This window comes from Octodon degus, unplaced genomic scaffold (assembly GCF_000260255.1).
Source record: "Octodon degus isolate 3935 unplaced genomic scaffold, OctDeg1.0 scaffold00019, whole genome shotgun sequence".
Lineage (NCBI taxonomy): Eukaryota > Metazoa > Chordata > Mammalia > Rodentia > Octodontidae > Octodon > Octodon degus.
Window position 1 is genome coordinate 17,765,777 of NW_004524595.1, and position 6,406 is coordinate 17,772,182.

Sequence of the window (6,406 nt, forward strand, 5' to 3'; positions counted from 1 at the left end):
TCACAACATGTAGTTTAGTCACATTTCTAGTCTATTCTACCAATCTCTGTCTTTCAATAGTTGTGTTTGGATCATATACATTTAATGCAGTTATTGTTAATGTAAGTTTCATCTTTTGTCTTTTTATTTATCTAAGTCCTTTTTCTTTTCTGTGAGTTACTTGAACAAATTTTAAAATTCAGTTTTGATTTATCTAGAGAATATTTGGTTATATCTTAATATAACCCTTTGTAGTAACTGCTTTATGGATTACTTTATGTATGTATGAAACAACATAATACACTGGTATTATTGTACAAATTTGAATGACATGCAGAAATCTAAGTTCCTTTGCTCTCTTCCACTTACAATTATCCTGAGGATTTCCTTAACATACAGTTAGAATCACAGCAGACTGTCATCCTTTTGGCTTTCACCATAAAATATATATTAGAAAATACACTCAAAGGGTCAGCCAGATAGCTCAGCAGACTAATGTGCCTGCTTAGGCAGAACACAGTGGCCTAACTAGCCATCAAGACTATTGGAGGAATATTAAAATAATAGACAAAATATTAATATTTGCCCTTCAAAAATCTTCAGATTATTATCAGAAAGAGCATGCACGCAGGCCCCACCCATGGGCCGTGCTGAGAATGCGATTGAGACTGGGTGTCGTGGTGCACACCTGTAATCCCAGCACTTGGGAGGCTGAAAACAGGAGGATCACTACGAGTCCGATCTACGTAATGAGACCCTGCACTAAATACATTTTAAAAAAAGAAAATATATTTAAGAAGAAATCCCATTGTGCTTATCTGTATTTTTGGTTATTGTTGGAGTTAGGAAAGACACAACTGTTTTAATTGCTCTTACACTCAGCTTACTTCTGGCCACCAAAATGTATGTGGAGTTCTCACCACCAGGCAATTCTCCAGGGCATGCAGCTGAGTATCTTATAATTCAATTCAAGCCTGACATTAACTTGGAGACCCTGTTGGATCTTATATGATAAAGCCTCAGATCACAAGACTTCCTGCCACCCACCACCCTGCCACTTCAAATGACAATTCCAAGTCACAAGTTGTTACCAACCAGTTGGCCAACCAGTTGTATAGTAGGAATTTCCATGATTCCCTTCTTGGGTTACATTAATTTTGTAGAGTGGCTCACAGAATTCAGAAATTACTTTATCTACATTTACTGATCTGCTACAAAGGAATATTTTAAAGGACACAAACTAACAGCCATATGAAGAAGTGCATAGGACAAATTTTAGGAGAGTCTTGAGCACGGCAGCTTCTCTCCTCCTAACACTGGGATACACCACCCTCCCAGAACATGGTTGAACTCTTATTAACCAAGACAGACATTCTCTGAGTCTGTCTTTTTGGAAGATTATGGAGCTTTCATTAAGTAGGCATGATCGACTACATCATCGGTCATTGATGTTCCGCTCCACCCCATCCCACCCCAGCTGAGGGCTGGGGATGAAAGTTACCAACCTTCTAAATACATGGTTGATTCCACTAGCAGCCAGACTGCATCCTGCAACTACCTAGTGGGTCTCTGAGAATCAGCTCACTAACACAAACTCAGACATAGTTTAAGAGCATTTCTTCTCAATAACAAAAGACATCGTTTTTTCTTTATCATCTGTTTCAGGAACAAAAGACACAAAGACCAAATATTTTAGCCAAAGGTACTCCCATTGCTCCAGTCACTCAGGAAATTACAAGGGTTTAAGAGCTGTGAGCAAGGAATTATGGGTGACAGTAAAAGTGTTTATAACCTATACTCTCACCGTATCGTATTTGCTGTATAAAATAGCAAGATAAAGACCCAAAACATCTTCATTTCTCATTTCCTTTCAGTTTAGAGAAATTTAGCCATAATTTTTAAGCCAGGAATAAGAGTGGCCAATTCTCCTTTATTCCCCAGGGGAACTTTCCCTGGGTGTAAGGAGTCTGTATTTGCAGACTTTTCTCTTGGCACCTAGCAAATGCATCCTTTTCTTATAGTTTCTGATGAAAACTACTCCTCTACTGGGTTTATTGTCTCCATTCTTTTTGTGATTTTTTAAAAATTTGTTCTTGTTCTTTGTGCTTTTTATTAGTACGTGTGTACAAAACATAACATTTACATTCTTTGTGTGGGGTTGGTACTTGTACATAACACATCTGAATTCTTGTTTTCATCTCCTTTCTCTCACCTTCCAGTACACCCTGGATCTCTTTTTTAAAAAATTAATTTTGTTTTCTTGTATCCCATAGGGTTTTGTTTTTCGTTTTTGTATTTAGTTGTTACAGGGTCTCATTATACAGTTTGTACTGGTAGTGATCCTCCTGTTTTCAGCCTCCCCAGTGCTGAGATTACAGGTTTACTCCACTATGCCCAGATTCTGTAGCTGACTCAGCCCACCTGTGTTAGATGATACATTGTGTCAACTTGGCTGAATCAGCTCTGGCAGATCTCAGCATGGGGGCCTAGCCCTGCAGGTGGGCAGGGCCCAGCAACTGAGAAAGGCAGCCGCCTGGTTTCCTGTCGCCCAGCTTCTGTGGAGAAGTCTCAGTCTTTGGAGGAGCTTGATCTTGGCACCCCCGGCACTTTGGAGGAGCTCCAATCTTCGCTGTGGAACGCCGGAACGCCGGTCTTAACAGTCAGCGTAGAAGGGAGAGGCTTGATGGACGCGGCAGCTGCTGCTTCTCCTCTGCTCTTCACTGTTTGCTGCCGCATGAACTGCTATCATTTGCCTTGGAGTCAGCGGAATATGGACTGAACCCTCCAGTAACTGTGAGCTAAATAAACCTTTCCTTCCTTCATTTTGAGTGTTGGGTATTTGTCCCAGCAACGAGTAAAAAGTAACCAAGACACCACCCTAAGGATCAAACCAACCACAGTCCTGCACTTACCTAAACTTGCCTGAGCAGGTGCTTTAGTCCACTGAGCTATCCCACCAGCCTGACCCCCTGCATCGCTTGATCCTCTTCCCCTTTGTGAAAGACTTCCTTCTCTATTTCCTATTACTGTATCTCTTTTACTTTGCTCTTTATTTGTACTCTGGGCTTGTCATGTGAGAGAAACCATGCACTTTTCTTCTCACTATCCTCAAGATACTTATTTTAATTTTTGCAAGTTTGATACAATCTATCTTGGTGCAAATGTCACCAGCTCCTTTGTCAGTGAACTCATATCTTTTGTTAAATTTGCCAAGGTTTTAGCCATTATTTCCTCAAGTACTTTTTTAGCCTCACCCTCTTCCTCATGGCCTTTTGGGGCTCTGATGACATGAGTGTTAGATCTTTTATTCTAGTCTATAACAGAAGAAACATTCTGATGAAGTGCAGGGGTAGTATTTACCATTTTACTTATACTCACAGCTAGGCGCTGCCCTGAGAACATCTGCAAAAAGAAATCCAGGGCTGCTGCAATTGCACTTCTCTCATAATGCAGTGACCTTTGAGTAGAGCTCTGTATTCTCCCCATAGTGAAAGCAGGTTGGGACTTCACGGCATTTAAGGAGCTCTTTGCCTCTGAAAGAAAATTTTACAAAAGATTTATAGAAGAAGCAAAATGAAACTTGGAATAATGGAAATAATTTTTAGAGAAAAAGATCAAAGTGGTAAAAAGATGAAATATAATGCATTGTTAAAAGGCTGGTTAGGAACATAATAGTCTCTCAAAGATGCCTGAAAAAAAATAAAAGAGTGCTCAAAATTCTAACTAAGCCTTCACAACCAAGAGATGCCACTTGATTAACAAGAAGCCCTGTTATAGAAGCATTTTGAGCTATGCTTCTTGATTGCAGGTACTTGCAGGTCATTTGTGTTTATAAAGATGACCACAGCCATCACTTCCACAGTCTGTGGTTCCCATGTTTGTGGCCTTGTGCCTTCACTGTCCAGACAAACTAAGTCCTTAATGGACAAGTGCAGGGTTTCTTCCATGGGTCCTCCGGGAACGTGCCTGAGAGTGCCCCCAACCTCCACACGACCTCGCAGCTCCTGAGCCTCCCCCGTGCTAACACTGCTCACGCTTTGCTCTCTGAAGTCTCCCTCCCCGAATGGACTCTGCTCTGTGAGCTATGAGGTAGACCCCATCTTCTTCACTCAGTTCACTTAGAGGGTATTCAATAACTGTTTGATGAAATAAGAGATATGGGTGCAGGAAAGGAACTTTTTATTCTGAACTCTATGCATGTTTTCAGCCAGTCATTTACTCCAAAAGGTGTTATTGACTGTCTACTATGTGTCCAGTGAAGCACTATGTCCTGAAAGTACAAGGAGGAGGATTTATTTTTCATCCAGGAGATGCCATTGGAATACCAAATCACACCCTTATTCCCACGTTAGGGTGGGCTCCCATATGCACCCCAAGATAAGTCTGATGGGTGTATGGGGATTAGACTAGGGAGGTGAGAGTGGGAATAGGGTCCATGTGGGGAAGCTTTTGGAATTATCCAGAGAGACTGATCCTGGATCAGTGGGAAAGGAGAGGGAAGTGGTCAGATTCTGTACTTTGGAAAGGTTATTAGAATTTTCCAATAGGTGGAATATAGGAAGAAGATTTAAGAAAGACTTCAAGGTTTTTAACTTCCATAAATAAAAGGAAACTGTTGCCATTGATAAAGAAAGGCTGCAGAGAATCAGGTTTTGGAGTACCATCAAGAACTGACTGTACCTTTGTTGTTAGATATGTCTTATTCTCCCCACTGATTTCTTCCCCTCCCTAGAAGTATCTCCATTCTAAAACTAGACCTCTGTGTTCCAGATTCTAGATCTGTTCCACTCCTTTTCCTTCATGAGCCCCAACCAGAGATGAAAATGGAGCCTGTTGCTTTCAAATATGGGCTCAGAAGACAGTATTCCTGTATTTGGATCCAAACCTGTCCCTGGGAACATTATTTAACTTCTCTAAATTTCAGTAGCCCCATGTGTATAATAGGGGGAAAAAGTGCGTTCATCTCTGGGAGGTTATAAGGATTAAATGGAACAATATGTCTGAGATATTGAAAGCACAGGAAGCCTTAGTTACCTGGCTCTATCCTGTGTTTCTGTTTCCAGACTCCTCCCAGTTACCAGGATAGAGCCCAAGGATAAGTTTCACGTGGCAGGGACACAACATCATAATTTAGGGTGAGTAAGGCACAAGAGCAGGATCTGTTCTGAGGTTCTCTGCCCCAGAATGGGCTGAGGGAGGGAAGTGCAGGTCTGGCTGGCAGAGAGGTGGCCAAGGGAAGTCCTTCTCATTTCTTGGAAATAAACCATGATGCTTCCTAGTAGTGAGAGGACAGTGGGGGAGAGGAAGCCAGCGCTGACATGAGCCAAGACCCCAGGACAGGGTGGTGGAAGAGCAGCTAAACACGCAACCCCTGGTGTCCTAGGACAAATCAAGAAGCACTAAGGCCTGGTAAGGCCTGTTCCGAGCTTTCTGGAAGACATGATGAGAGCCTACAGAGGCTGAAGCACAGTGATGGAGACTAAGCGTCCTCTGGAAGTCCTTTTACTGCTGGGGCTCTGGGAAGGACCTCGGGTCCTGGGTGGGGACAGATGAGAATAGCAGTCTCCTCTAGCCCTGTGACTAGGTCTTCCTCCCCAGCTGCTGTACTCAAATTCCCTGCCCTATGCAGGCCCATCTTCTAAGACCCTCTTCCTCAGTAGTTGTCTTCATTTTGCCTCCGCAGCCTCAGCAGGAATTTCTTCCACTGCCCAGACTCTTTGTTGAGGTTTACTCAGCTAATCCTTTGGCAAGTGCTCTAGCCCCCAGCTCTGGAATCAGCTGGGCCTGGCTTCCAACCTGCCATTGCCCTGCTGTATAACTGAACACTTCCAAGCCTCAATTTTCTGCTCTGTAAAATGAACACATTAATGGCACCTCCCTCTGGATGTTGCACATGTGCTTTTGATGGGTCCTACCAAGCACTGGACCAGTCACAGGGCAGATGCCCTTGGAATGGCAGCTGTGATTGTTGTTATGAAGGTGACTTGCTCAACCAACCTACTTGTCTTTGCTTGATTAAAGAGCTGAATTATTCTCTCTTATTAGAAGGAAAAGGATAAAATAAGCCTGCATTTCATTTCATAGCTTTAGCAGCTGGCTCAGAATGCAATTCTTTAGCAATGGTTTCATGTTTTTAGCAATTACCTATGCAGTTCCTATGGAAAAACTTTGAAAGACAGCCCTTGTTTTCAGGAAGAATTCTAGGGTGTTTATTAAAAACCAGTCTCTGGTCTTGTAGTCATACTCAGATATATGAGATGTGAAATGGAGAAGGAAGAAAAAGAAGGTCTCTGTTATCATTATGAGGGTTCACATAACCAGAACAAATATTTTGCTTCAAAGTTCTAATCAGGGCAGCACTGGTATAAATTTTTCCCATATGTGCAACTCATGCGCCCGCCTTGCTGAATACCAGAGATTTTTCAGG